The sequence below is a fragment of the Felis catus genome, chromosome C1, assembly GCF_018350175.1.
Source record: "Felis catus isolate Fca126 chromosome C1, F.catus_Fca126_mat1.0, whole genome shotgun sequence".
In the NCBI taxonomy this organism is placed as follows: Eukaryota; Metazoa; Chordata; class Mammalia; order Carnivora; family Felidae; genus Felis; species Felis catus.
The window spans coordinates 177,401,285-177,415,954 of NC_058375.1; the positions used below are offsets into that span (position 1 = coordinate 177,401,285).

At 40.7% G+C, this 14,670-nt stretch overlaps 1 protein-coding gene across 2 annotated transcripts in view; it reads left to right on the forward strand.

Annotated features, from left to right (window-relative positions):
• The first annotated feature begins 5,073 nt into the window (after positions 1-5,073).
• Positions 5,074-14,670, forward strand: part of NAB1 (NGFI-A binding protein 1) — a 43,587-nt gene continuing 33,990 nt past the window's right edge. Inside the window, exon 1 of one of the 2 annotated variants that reach the window (XM_045034153.1) lies at positions 5,074-5,211. The gene's annotated coding sequence lies outside the window, so the exon portion shown is untranslated. Of the gene's footprint in view, positions 5,212-5,275; positions 5,407-14,670 lie in introns of those variants that run through there. The other variant, XM_045034154.1, reaches the window with a different exon arrangement.

The window sequence follows — 14,670 nt, forward strand, 5'->3', positions numbered from 1 at the left end:
GAGAAGGAAAAGGATAGGAAGAGAAAGCGTAGCTGAGTTGTAATCACTACTGCCAGAGAAGATAAAGAAGGAAGAAAAACCAGTCCCAATTCCTTAAAAAGTGTCCAGAAATTCTCTTTGGAAAGTCTTCTCAAAACTTTACATTTACATTCCCTTCTATCTTAAACATAAATTTGTAAAAATAAAACCAAAATTGGGGTGCCTGGGTAGCTCACTAGATTGAGTGTCTGACTTTGGCTCAGGTCATGATCTCGAGGTTTGTGGGTTCGAGCCCCACGTTGGGCTCTGTGCTGACAGCTCAGAGCCTGGAGCCTGCTTCAGATTCTGTGCCTTCCTTCCTCTCTGCTCTGCCTCTGCTCGCACGCGCGGTCTCTCTCAAAAATAAATAAACATTAAAAAAAATAAAAAACAAAACCAAAATTACTCTTCATTAAATTAAATGTTTGGTTGTATTTACTATTTAATATTATATTAGTATTTTTCTGCTGTTCATATTAGCAATGTATAGTGTAAATGTCTTTAACTGTAGAAGTCAATTGTGTTAGATGACCTCTAAGAGCCCACCTTGTCCCCCCAAAGTCTGTAATTCTGTATTTTAACTTGCACTTTATAACCATTTGTAGATTCCCATGCTGGGAATCAGTCTCATTTTTTTTCTTCCCCAATAGGAATGGCAATACAAGTTCAAAATAACCAACTTATAAATGAGCTATTTGAACTAAACTAATTGTATGTTGAGTTTCTGCAAGGTATTTGAACATACTTTGAATATACACAAGAGGTTGAATTAGGTTGGTGAACTTCATAATCCTTTACATCTTAAGATCTGTTTATAGTGTTTTATAATAAAATGCAATGTGCGAAAATATGCTTATTTTTTGAAAAAGAGCAAGCTCTTGAAATTACCAGCTATGAAACACATTCCTATTAGCTTACCTTGAAGAAACTTGTTTTTTTTAAATATTCAAGTCTCATTGAAATGAGAAAATACTCAACTCTCACGCATTCAAAAATCTACTTAATTTATAGTACACGTCCAAAGCTTTAAATTTCTTATTGTAAAATAAGGATAGTTTTAATTATATTTCTGGTTATATGAATATTACACATGACTCAGTTAATTGTAGGGCCACCACCACATAGAGTGGAAAATTCGTTAAGTATAGAATTGTTCTGAGGCAGTAATAGCAAATCTGGAGGATAGCATTATATTGTATCTTAAATCTTGTAGGTCATAAGCCATAATGCTATTCTTTCTCTCCTCTAAGAACATTTTAAATATATTATGAATTCTTTTGTTTTGAATCACTGAGGCATTTTAAAGTAAAAAATCTTTCTGAAAGTAATAAAGTAATGCTCTTTCAGCAAAATTTTTCACTCAAATGTCAGAACCACTACCAACTTTTTACATTTTTTTTACTAAAAACTTTTTTAGTTTCATCATGTAGAAATGGTTTTGTCCAAAGAACTCCTTATTTGTGCAAATGCACTTTAATCACTCAAGTATTTTTTTGGTTTTTAAAAAATGTTTATTTATTTATTTTGAGAAACAGAGACTGTGCAAGCAGGGGAGGGGCAGAAGCAGAGAGAGAAAATCCCAAGCAGGCTCCACGCTCAGCTCAGAGCCCGATGCAGGGCTTGATCTCAGGACTGTGAGACCATGACCTGAGCCAAAATCAAGAGTCAGAAGCTTAACTGACTGAACTGTATAGGTGCCCCAATCACTGAAGAATTTCTGATAACATATTTTTTTTTTTTTAGATCCTGTTAAACACATATGTATTGAATTCAAGAGAAGTTTAAGACACACTCACAAGATGGAATGGAATATGGAACGATCAGAATTTATAGTTTTTACCATAGGGGATGGAATGTCTTCCCTTAACAAACCACCAGGGCCTGGCAATGGGAGATAACTGTGTGTGTCTGGACATGGGGTGGGGTGGAGGTGGAACAGGAGGTGGTGTTTGGGGTAGTATGGATGACAAGTGGTATGGAGTTAAGTAAGAATCATACTTTTTTTTTTAACATTTATTCATTTTTGAGAGACAGAGAGAGACAGAATGTGAGCAGGGGAGGGGCAGAGTGAGAGCGGGAGACACAGCATCAGAAGCAGGGGGCTATGAAGCCACAAACCGTGAGATCCTAACCTGAGGTCAGATGCTTAACCGACTGAGCCACCCAGGTACCTCAAGAATCATGCTTCTTTATCAGATACAGATGAATTCTCTTTGTGAGCAGCCACACTGACTAGTTGGCTATGTAGTTGTCATATAGACACTATACAAGCATAGAAATTGATGCCTAAAAGCTTAAAAATTTATCTTTTCTTCATTTTCCTTCCTCCCATCACTTACCCCAGCACCATAGAGTATTTAAGGCAATGCAAAGATGGAAGAATAGACTACCTAAATGTGCCCACAAAACAAACAAGAAGGTTTTCAGTGTTTAACTGTAGAAATATGGTAGCCCCAGATTTCACTTTCTATAGTTTCAGTAATCCATCGTCCAGAAGTAGATGATCCTCCTTCTGATACATCAGAAGGCCAATTATGTCACAATACCTAGTCATTCACCTCAGTTCATCTCATCACCCCAAGAAGGGTTAGTATAGGACAATAAGATATTTTGAGAAAAAAAGACCACATTTCCATAACTTTTATTACAGTATATTATTATAATGGTTCTATTTTATTATTAGTCATAGTTGTTAACCTCTTACTGTGCCTAATTTATAAATTTATCATAGATATATACAGGAAAAAACATAATATATATAGGGTTTGGTACTATTTGCGGCTTCAAACACCCACTGGGGGGGGGGGGGTCTTAGAACATATCCCCATGGGTGAGGGGGAACAACTATTAGCAGTTACAAGTTGGAAGAAAAAATATCTGCTGTGACATATTTCCTTTTCAGCAGCATGTTCAAGACTGGCCAAACATACAAAGGCTCAGGAAAAGGATTTAATGTCATTTCTACCAACTCTGGAAACAATTCTACTGGGAGGCTCAACAGTCCAGGTTAAGACTGCTCATTTCATGACTTGTGAATCACTAACTGTACGTACTTATGGAAGAAACTTATTTTTTTTCTAGCTATTCAGAACCAACAATGTTTGCAAAACATGAGTATTCCAGACAGAAACTAGAATTTTGCAGATTTCATTGCCTGAAAATTTGTTAACCTGTATCTTTCCAAGAAATTGTCTTTATTTCATAACAACCTGTTAACTTTCTCTTTAGCAGAACAAGGTCCACAACTTCAAAACCATGACAATTAGGCTAAGACAAACTTCCAGCAGTGATTTCTTCAGTTGAAGAACTTGAGGAAGCAAGCATGCTTATTCATTTGATATGTCAATGCAACTACTCCATACAGAACCTTTCAGTAACACCGGAAAAAGAAGTTTAATTCTATATATCCCGTTGTGGTAATACTCATTCTTTCAACGTGTTTTTGAAAGAAAGAAAAAAAGAAGTTCAGTACTTTAATAAGGCCTTTTTCTTTCAATGTTATCATCCCATCCGTTGCTGCAACATAAAGATGTGGTATGAAGAATTTCCCATTTCAAAGAATGCCTTGTATCCCCATCAGCGAAGTAGGCACACTGGGAACCCAGCCAGGATGTGGGAATGGCTTCCTATAAAACTGAGTTTTTATATGTATGTTAAAACGGAATTCTACCTGTATCTGCAGTAGTTTAGATTTACTAAACGTGTTCTGCCCTTCAAGAGCACGTTGCTAAACATTCGGGGAATTCTTTCATTTTCCCGTTTTTATAAAGAGATAATAGATTCTAAAACAAATTTCCAAAAATTGTGACAGTAGTTGAGGTACATTTATGGAGGTGTTTTAATACTTTCTTGGGTTAGAAAAGTTGATGCGAACCAAACTCAAAAATTCTATAGCGTGCCTCGGGAACTCTATTTAAATACACCCCAGAACTGTTCTAAGCACTATCGGATTTCTTCACCCAGGAAATAGAAAATATTAACCAGTAAAATAACACAGGCAGGTTTTTAGGAGGGTTGAGAAGGGTGGAATTAAGTTGCCGGGCAAAGCAGGACAGTCGTCAAATCCGCACTTCGGGTTTGTGGGTTCTCACTCTTCCCCTCCTCCCCCACCCCCAACGCCGAGGCAGTGCTGGGGAGGGGGCAAGATGGGCGAGGCAGAGATTCTCCAAAATCGCCAGTTTTTCTCCCAGCTCTGCGCACCTGCCGCCCCCACTCAGTGCGGTCGCGGCTAACTTCCCGCAGGCCGCCTGGGACCAAAGGGCAAGGGGCGCACCTGGCGCACCCGCCTCGCCTGCGGGGGCGAGGACGGCGCCCAGATTAGTGGGTCGAGGGCGCTCTCTATTTTTTTTCAAGTCAGCCTCCCGGAGGATGTTGGATTTGGCGGGGTGTGCTCTTTGAAATACTATATTGGGAACCTCACACATTAAAAAAGAATTTTTTTTTAAATTGCAAATCTTCCCGGTTCACTTGGCAGCTGGAGAGCAGGCCCGAGGCGGCGTCCCCTCCCGCCCTCCACCCCCGTTTCCCTCCTTCCCGCCCCCTCCCCCCGCCCGGAGCGGGACTCGCGGGAGCCGCCCCCTCCCGGGCGCCCACTTGGTTCCTCCCAGCTGCCGTGTGAATGGGCCGCCCTCCGGATTCCGCGGAGGGGGCGGCGGGAAGAGGCCGAGCCCGGGTCCCGGCGGCCGCCGCCCCCGCCCCCGCCCCGCGGCGGCCCACGCCGGGATCTGCGTCACTCGGCCGCGCGTGGGCGGGAGCCGGAGCGGCGAATGTAGCAAGAGCGGAATCTCCCAATGTGACAGCGCGCGGGGGGTGGAGGCGGCGGAGGCGGGCGGGCGGGGGAGGGGGAGGGTGCAGCGCGCGCCGGGAGGAGAAGGGAAGGGAGGAGGAGGGAGGACGCGGCGGGGGAGGTGCGGCTGCCACCGCCCGCGCGCCGGAGCCCTGAGGAGCCGCCGCCGCCAACGCGGCCGAGCGGAGCGCCGTCGGGGCTGGCGGGCAGGAAGGAGCGGCGGGTCCGAGCTGGGGGGGAAGCAGGGAGAGCGCGCCCACCACCTTCCCTTCCCCCCTCGATGGGAGCGGGGGCGTCCCGGCCGCCGCTGCCGCCTGAGGAGGGAGAGCTGGGGGCCGTCACTTCGGAGTTGGGGCTGAGCAGTCCTCGCGGAAGAGTGTGCCAAGACCGCTGCAGCCGCTGGCCGAGTACGTACCTGCTCGCTGTCTGCCAAGTGCGAGACGCGTTGGCGCTCGTGAGGCGGCGGGCGAACTTGGGGCGGCAGAGTCGCCGGGCCGCGCGGGCACTCGGGGGCCGGCGTCCTGGGGAGCGGGCCCCGCGCGGCCGCCACCGGAAGGAGAGGGCGGCATCTGGCTCGTGTGGGCGATTCCCGGAGAAATTCGGTGCGCCGGGGCAGCGAGAAGAGGGCGAGCAAGGCAGCGGGCCTGGGTTGTGCGTCTTTCCTCCGAGAGAGCCGGGGGTGCGAGTCCATTCTAACGCGACTGGGGTCGTCGCGCGGGGCTCGGGGGTGCGTGGTGTATTGTGCGTGGTGGGTGTTCGCGCTGGCCCCTGAGTTTTGCAGCCACCTTCCCCAGGGGGGGAATCTTTTTGTTGATTTGTTTACTTTATAGAAATGTTACACTCAGTCTTAATTTTTCTCCTGGGTATCCTCTCCTTCCAAATGTAGTTTTCTTTTTAAAAGCGGAAGGAGAGTTTTGCTTGGAAGTGGCTTACAGAAACTTGGCACCAAGGTGCAGGGAAGCGAGAGACTCGTGCTCACTAAGGCCGAGTGTGGAATTTGCAAACACATGTGGGACATAAAAGCCTTGGATGCAGGCAGAGGTGTGTGATCTTATTCATGGAGAAACATTGCAAGTGCTATCAGGTTTATGGCTTTCAATCTCAGGGTTCACAAGGCTTAAGATATGAAACGACACTTCCAAGTAAGCCTAAAAATATAAAAATATTCCGAGGTCTTGGAAAAGGATAATTGAGTTGGAAGATGCAGGTATAGATTCTGCAGACCAAGTTTGCAGCCGGTGATCTGAAGGAATCTTTGACTTGCATGTAGCTTTATCCCACCACGCTCATTGAGATCCGTGAGGCATGGAAAATTTGGGGTAACTGTCAATTTCAGATTGCATCCCAAAGAATTGACTTGGAGTAACCTGTCACTACCAATTGGTTTGCCAGTGACGTGTCTGCAAACTCAAGGAGTGCAAAGATCAGAAGCTGAGAGGGAAATTCTCAGATCTTGTTTAAAAATATTTTGGCAGTTTTAATAGATAATATTAGATTGCATAGGAACAGAGGAACGGAATTTAAAATAGATTAGTCATGTAGGAAATGCTAGGCTGTTTTGTTAGAAAAGTGTGCACACAGTGAATTACCTTTTTAGATTTTCACTTTTTTGAAGATTTTCCCTTGTGAAACATACCAAATTATGACACGTCACAATTTATGTGTGGGTTTTAAGGAGAAATATTGGAAAACGATGCATAGGACTTTCTCTATTTTGGGTGAAGGCTTAAAAGAGCTGCTTCTAACCTAAGTGCCAGTAGAAGTGGGCTCTTAGATTCAAGGGTATCCTTTTTCCTCCATCTTTTAATATCATTTGAGACATTTAATATTGTCCTTTAATTAAGCTTAAAAATTATGTTATACCCCTAGGTATTAAAATACATATAAAAGTCCTCTTAAGAATGTATAGCTGTCTGGCAAGGTCAGCCTTCTTTGTTCTTGTTGGGGTGTTGGATGCTGGAAAATTAGGTCTTGAAAGAAAATAATTTAAAGGAACCATGGGAAAGTTTCTTGTTTTAATTTTATTAGTTTAGCATCTTGCACAAAAGTTAATATGCCATCCTGGTATTAGAAAAATCTCCTATTCCTTGTCTCTGGTGATTCTCTGTTATATGTGAATGAATCCATATTAATAATAATAACATCGAGGCATTGTAGACTTTTAATTTTATTTCATTCTGCCTGCTAATTGTGGATGTAATTAAAATGACAGAAATCCTTAGGAATACTAAACCTGATAAAAGAAAATTTAGTGAGTTTATATGTCTAATAAGTAATTTGATATATTAATTAAATCTCATCCTTTTTCAGAATTATTGATATAATTTAATCTCAGCTAAAATAATTTAAAATTTTCCTTTTTTTGTGACTATTAAGGAACACCCATTTTCCTATAGGAAAGTTAATAGATTTTCATTCCTCTGAGAATCAGTTAAAGCTTCCGATATTTTAATCACACTTTAAGGACATAATGGTTTATTATTAAGGATTTTGGGGGTTTGCATTGTGGATGCTCTGAAAGAAGAAATTAAATGTATTAAAAGTGGGAGAGACCTTTGAAGAATCTATTGCATGAGCTTTAAATATTTAAAGTAAAAGGTAGTTGAATGGAAACAAATATGGCAGGTTTGTGTGTCTCTTGACCTAGACTCTTTTCTAAGACTTGGGTCTCATCTATTCCATTAGAAGTCTGTTTATTTTTGTTGGTGCTCTTCATGTGCATTATGAATATGATGTTTTATGCTTTATATTTCTTTCATGGAAAGGACCATTTTATAATGTTTTGAACAGTTTAGGTCTTGCTAATGTATAATTGTCTCACATATGAATATTTCATCATGGAGTTCTTTAAATCTATTAAGGAATAAATAATCCCCATTCAGGCATAATAAAAGGTCCCTAGCCCCTTTGCTTTGGATTTAGTTTTATCTTACCTGCTTCTTTCATACTTTTCAGTAGAATGAAGATTAGCACAGTTACGATATTAAATGCAAATTTCCTTTTTGATCTGACATGTTCAAAAAACTAGTACAATAGTAGAATGTCTTAAACTCTCTTAAACTTAATAATGGAACAAGTGGGAAATCAGAGAAGTTGATGCTGGGAAAAAATAGTAATCCTCATCTTGTCAGAATTCTCACAGCTAAAACATACCATTAGGGTTTCAAATAGTTTGTCATTTCTCAATACATTCTGTTTAGGGGGCTGCACGTTAATTTGCACAGTACATTAATTTAATTTTAAAGAGAAATTTTTTTTCTTTTTTTTTTCTTTCTTTAACATTTATTTATTTTTTAGTGACACAGAGAGACAGAGCATGAGCAGGGGAGGGGCAGAGAGAGAGGGAGACACAGAATCCGAAGCAGGCTCCAGGCTCCGAGGCATCAGCACAGAGCCCGATGCGGGGCTTAAACTCACGAACCGCGAGATCATGACCTGAGCCGAAGTCGGACGCTTAACCGACTGAGCCACCCAGGCTCCCCAAAGAGAAATTTCTGAAAAAAGTGATAACATTTATATACACTACATGCATTCTGTGTGCTCAGAGGACAATGTTTCTTGAATGATTTGGCAGTGAGTTAATTGAAGAATTTCCAGCTGTATCCTATAAAATACCTATGTTAATGCGTAGTTATTGTTTAATTGAAAAAATAAATATACTGTTTTTCTAATTTAATAGATTAAACTTAAGCATTGGATACTTTAATTAAAACTTTAAGGGGTCTGTAAGACATTTTTCTCCAGCTTCATTCAGAAATCAGAAAAAATCAATAGGAGGGAACATTTTAAGTTTCCCAAGTTACGACTAATATCCATTAGGAGCTATGTGTTTAATTCAGAGCTATGACAGCATTGAGATCCAAAATACCTTAAGATCACTAAATGCTTAGTAGTAAATGTGTTTAAGTAAATTATTTGGCACTTGGAACATACAGGAGTTAGTGCCTAGGCCAAGTCTGCAGTCTTAAGTGTAAGCCGTGATGTAACTAAACTTAATTATTTTAACTTGAGTTGTAGGACTAGGACGAAAGTTAGAATTCATTTCCTAGGCTTAAGGCTCATCCATTCCTAAGCCCAGTTCTGGCTTTTCGTAAACCTTTTGTGTTTCAACCTGTGTCGTAACCCACTGAGCCCTTCTCCCCAGGCCCTATACCTTTAAGCTACAGTCTTCCGAACTTGGTGGTACTTCAGAGGCTTTAAATGCGGTCTCTACCCTCAAGTTTCCTGTTTTTTCCTTACCATTTCCAGTCCCTATCTTTCATTCCTTTGGCACACACTGGATCTCATCTAGATGTTAAGAGGAAAACAGTCTGGTGGAACTAATTCACCTTAATCTGTAAATGACTCATGAGCTAACTTCCCAAGTTTTTTTCACATTTTTTATAAATCTGTAAGAAGCTGCTGTTAACTTAGACAATTTTAAAGTAAAAATTTCAGGCTGTGTTGGGAGGAAGGAATTTATAGTTCTTTGCATAAAAAATCAGTCACATTTTACTGGGATTTTGCCCTTGCTTTCTCCTCACTGCTGGAAGAGTCTCTCCTCTTTGGAATGCCACAGACTTCACAAAAGTGTGTGTATTTCCTATGTCATGAAGAGGAGGATTCAAGAGTAGTGATTATGAATCCATTTGGTATTTGTTATTTGAGGATAGCTTCTATTGCATTTTTATTTGTAGAAATGGAGGGAAAAGACTTCTCTTTCATGATCTCTTAAAATGCTGGTGCTGGGTCTGGACTAACACATGAAGTATATTCTAACACTAATCATGTGTAGTTTCTGCATCAGGGAATGCATCCTTTGATCTCTTGGAAAAATAGCCATGTTATGGGAATCAACCATACAGCCTTATGAGAAATAAATATTGAGGATGAGAGAATGTAGGAGATTATAGGGAAAGTAACAGCTAAAGCACTGTTACTAGATTCGAAATTCTTCAGGACACCAATTTACACAGAGAGCATCCCTTTTGGTATGTGAAAGGGGGCCAATGATCAGATTTTGTCTCCATTGTTGGTTTCATTCAACAGCAGCCTTCATAGAGACTTTATTCTACATTGAGCACTTTGCTAGGAACAGAGGGGGATAACAAGGCCGGTTCCTACCCTCAGGGAGCTTATAGCCTGACAGTAACCTGTTCCGCAGAGCCAGGTGGGGTTGCTTCTCTGTTCTGTGGCTTCTTATGTATAACACTTAGAATGGCATTTGTCACAGTGTTTAAGTGTCTGCTTATCTGTCTTCCTACTCCCTCTTAACTCATTCCCCATGAAGGTCATCTTTCTTCCAGATCCCCAGGACTAGGTCAGTAACTGGCATATTTGAATAAGTGGGGAAAAAATGAGACAGGAAGTAGTGTGGGGTTCAGAGAAGGGAGAGGACACCTACACCAAGGGGGTGTGGGAAAGGCTTTATGGAAAAGGCTAGTGGAGGTGGGTGGGAGGGAGCGTGCCTGGCACAGGGGCAGGGAAGTGGGAGGCACATTCGAGGAATGCCCGGTGTATCAGTTTGGCATGAGCACAGGGGCATGTTTGGGACCAGAGAGAAGGCTGGAAAGGTAGGTTTGGGTCTGGGATGCCTGTATGAGTAGTTTGGATTTCTTTCCCTTGCAGTGGGAGCATTTGCACAGGTGGAGTAAAGAGGAAGATCTTTAGGAAGATAAAGTTGGTATTGCAGTATGGGATGTGTTGAAGGTAAGGGGGAGCTGTTTTCAAAGTTGAAGCAAGAAGCAGTCAAAACTAGAATTGGGTGCTTTTGAGGCAGAGAAAGAAAAAGGGTGGTGATGTGGTTTAAAGAGATGAGGATTTGAGAAAGGAAGAGGAAAACAAAGATGAAAGAGTAGTGGCGCAACTAAAGAAATAAGAGTTGGGAAGAGTAGATTTGGGAGTGTGGAAGAAGGGAGGAAAATGTGAAGTTTTGACAATTTCCAGGTAGTAGTTGAAATGCGAAATTATCAGAAAAATGATTTGGTCTGATGGTTCTCAAACTTTTCAGTTACGAAGATTATTTTTTTAATTAAAAAATTGCACATGTTCATTGATAATTTTTAGTATTTTTGAGTGAGAAACATATACTGTAATGACAACAGCTACTGTGACCACTTTGACCACTACTGTGAATTCGGTTACACTTTTAAATAAGTTTATTATTTTATTAAATCACAAAGTGTTTACTTTCATTTACAAAGTAGGCCTGTGTGAAAGGCATGTTTTTTACTCACTAGCCAGTGCTTGTTGCACTTTTGCCAGTAACCCCATGGTCCCTGGCACTGGTCCAATCTTCAGATAATGATTTGGAGGTCAGTCTGCTTTTTGTTATAATTGAAGCCTGGGAGTGGTTGAGATTCTCTTTTGATAGAGAATATGGAAAGACAATAGAAAAGAGATTTAATGTAAAAGTTTAGAGAACTCTTGCACTTAAGGAAGGCATTGCCATTACCAAAGTCAGGTATAGAGTGTTTCATGGAGTTCTGTCAAGCTGCAGAGAGGTTAAAGAGAGAGGCTAATGATAATAGCTGCTTGAGAGTTTTGATAGAGTTGTAGGACCAGGAGGCAGGCCGAAGCTTCTTGGAATGGATTCAGGCAGGTTTAAGGGAAAGGTTTGTTGCTCTAGTGACCAGTAAAGGCCTCTGTCCTACACTAAATGCCAAAGAAGTTTTGTTTCCTGTAGCCATATTAAGTGCTTCGTTGTGGTTCAAGGACAAAATAGTAGGAGTTGACCTGTCAAGTTTTCTGGGCCAAGCTAACCCCTTATTTTATTGAGCATAATTCGAATCTGACAGGTGACTGATGGTATCCAGTAAGGAAGCAAAGTGAGTTTGTTTTTAAGGTTCTGTAACAATTATTACCATTAAAAATAGATTAATGAATAACAAATGGCCTTAATTGAATCCATTGTTGTTTAATTCCTCTTCCTCTTGAACTGACCAGGCTGAGAACATTCAAGCTAGTACAAGTGGAGGTTTGCTGTATATAGGCAGCAGGCCTTTGGTTGAGATTTTGAATGCAGTAAAAATTAGTAACCGGTTTCTCTTAACTTTGGAATTCATAAAAAGGTCAGACTCAGCATGGTTGTTTCAGCATCCTGCAAAGGCCAGGTAGCAGTAGTTTTCAGCTGAGTAGATTTACTATACTATTAGCTACCTGCTTATCGTGTTGTCGTTCGGATCTTTTTATATTTACTAAAGATTGGAGAGATGTAGATAGATGCTTGCTCTTGACTTGTTTGACCTTCATGTTGAAGCATGAATAGATACAGCGTTTGTAAAAACAGAAAATCTCATCTTATAAGAATTTTCTTTTAAATCAAATCAAGTTAATGTATGAAGTGGTGGGTGTTTAAATTATCACAACTGGCTTTTGTAGGAAACTGAAACATTCTCCTAAAGCAAAAGCTTAAGGAGAAAACTCCTTTCCCAGCAGTCAGTGTGGGCCTTTAGAAGCCTCCTGGGACTCTAAATAGTTGACTTATTTATCTTTCATCTGGTATCTTGACTTTGGAAATGCACATTTGGTCCTATCAGTCATTACGGAGGCAGTATAATAATTACTGCTTTCTTAATGGCACTGCTTTCTTACCCCCTTAGGAACTAGAGGGTTTCTTTTCTTTCTAGGTAAAGATGAGAAAGGATAGACATTTTAAATTAATATTTTCCAAACTTATAGACTTAATGTCAGAAGAATAAAACTTAAGTTTGGGTCTTTAGTTCTCCTTAAGTTTTTTCTCTTTTATATTTGTCTAACATATATTCCTTTCCTTTCTTATTGCTAATAAAAAGATTCAAAAACTATTCTTACAGATTTTCTCATGTAGTCTTTCCTTTATTGTATAATTTGGGGGAGCACATATGATGAAATCATCACAAACCCTGCAAAGTTATAGTCCTTTTATTAAAAAGATTGTGTGTGTACCTGTATTTTTTTTTTTTTTTTTTTTTTTGTATACTCTTGAGCTGAAAGTCTTTGAAGCTCTTGCATTAGGTGCATGATGGGAAAGGAGGTTTCCTTTTTTCTACCTCAGACACTTTCTAGAAGTCCTTCTATTTGGTATAATGTAGTTCAATACAGACTTTATCTTGCGTCTGTAGTTCCAAAGAACTGTGTTCTTAGGTTTTAGTGTCCAGCTGGTTGAAATGCTCTCTCCCTGGAGAGGCTCCCTGGAGTGGGAGGGCAAGCGGATCCTCTTGTGGGTGATTTGGAAGATGCGAGAATGTTTTTATCCAGAGGGCTGAGGTGGCATGAATATGAAGGTAGACTTAAAAAATCTGGATGATCACAATATGTAGGAGTTTGTGGTACCCAGAAGGTATACTAAATAGGGATCTTCTAGTGTATGTTGCCAAATTTATCAAATCATGAGTCTCCTAGGGTACAACTCTGTGATGTAGGAAATTGTATTTTTTAGTAGCACCCCAAGTGATGGCTGCTGCTCCCCAATTAAATTTTTTTTTTTTATATCCCTTATAAAGGGATATAACCCTTGGGGACAGGTCATCAAGTCACCTGGCAATACCCTTGTAAAATAAAGAACCATAAAATTTGAGGAAGTCACTAGTTGATCCAAGCAGATTGTGGATGACACAGAGGTCCCCTTAGAAGTCAGTCCTTAGGGTGTTAGGGAGCTACATTCTTCTTCAATGGGATGACTGAGACTAGGATTTTGTATAGCATTCTGGTCAATGACATAAAACAGAAGTCCCAAAAATTGGATGACCTCCTGGCCTTTAGAGATGTTCCTAAGACTCCTCTGCTTGCCTTATCTCCCAGTTAACTGTTGCTCTGGACAATTTTGAGTTGCAAGTGGAGCTTCCGTTTTCCTCTGATGTACATACTCTTTTGGCTTTCAGTAACTTTCTCCATGGAGGGCTATAGGATACTTTTTAATCCTAAAGGAGTAGGTTGATTACAACATGTTTGTTTGTTTCTCTTAAATGGAAGTACTTGGCCAACTCCTCTTTGTATGTGGGAGGTCTCCAGGCAACTGTGAATAACTTTTAAAGGCTGCTAAGAGGTCAAGAAGTGCTTTGCTGGGTCTTGTTCTGTCTCTTTAAAAGCAGGCTTCTCTGTCTTGATTGGGTTCTAAGAGTATGTTTCTTCCTGGACTCTGTCTTAGGCTCTCCTCTGTTTCTTTGGAGGGCTGTTCCACTCTCCCTTTTTCCATTCTGTATCTCTAACCGTTATACACACTTAGGCTCCAGTCTGTTACTTTGCATGCAGGGCATATCTATTTAAGCATTCTACCTTACGCCATCTTCAAGTGCCATATGTTTGAAAGAGAATCTCATCATCCTGATTTTTCTGTATCCCCAATGCCTGTCGCGGTTCTTAGACTGTGTAATCCTGTAGTCATCTATTAACTCTTTTCTTTGTGGAATCACAGAAAGTGTCAAAAAATGGTAGCCATTTCCTTTCCTTCATCACTTACATCTAAGTGATCACCAAATCCTGTCATTTATTTGTTTGAATTTTTCCTCCTTCTCTTTTTCTTGGTTCTTAAATTACCACCACCTTCTATCTTCTCACCTCCAATTCATACTGAAATCTATCTTCCTCTGCCTGCCAGACTAATCTTGCTAATTTTTCTTCATAAAATGGGAATTACTATACCAATTTCGCAGGGCTGTTGAGAGGATTAAAGATCTTCTTTGACTTATAGTTGGGGTAACATTCCAGTAAGTTGTAACATGTCATGTGTTGAAAACGGGTTTAATACACCAAACCTAACTGAACATCATTGGTTAGCCTAGCCTACCTTAAACGTGCTCAGAACACTTACATTGGCTTACAGTTGGGCACAATCATCTAACACAAAGCCTAGTTTATAATAAAGTGTTGAATATCCATGTAATTTATTGAATACTGAAAGTCAAAAC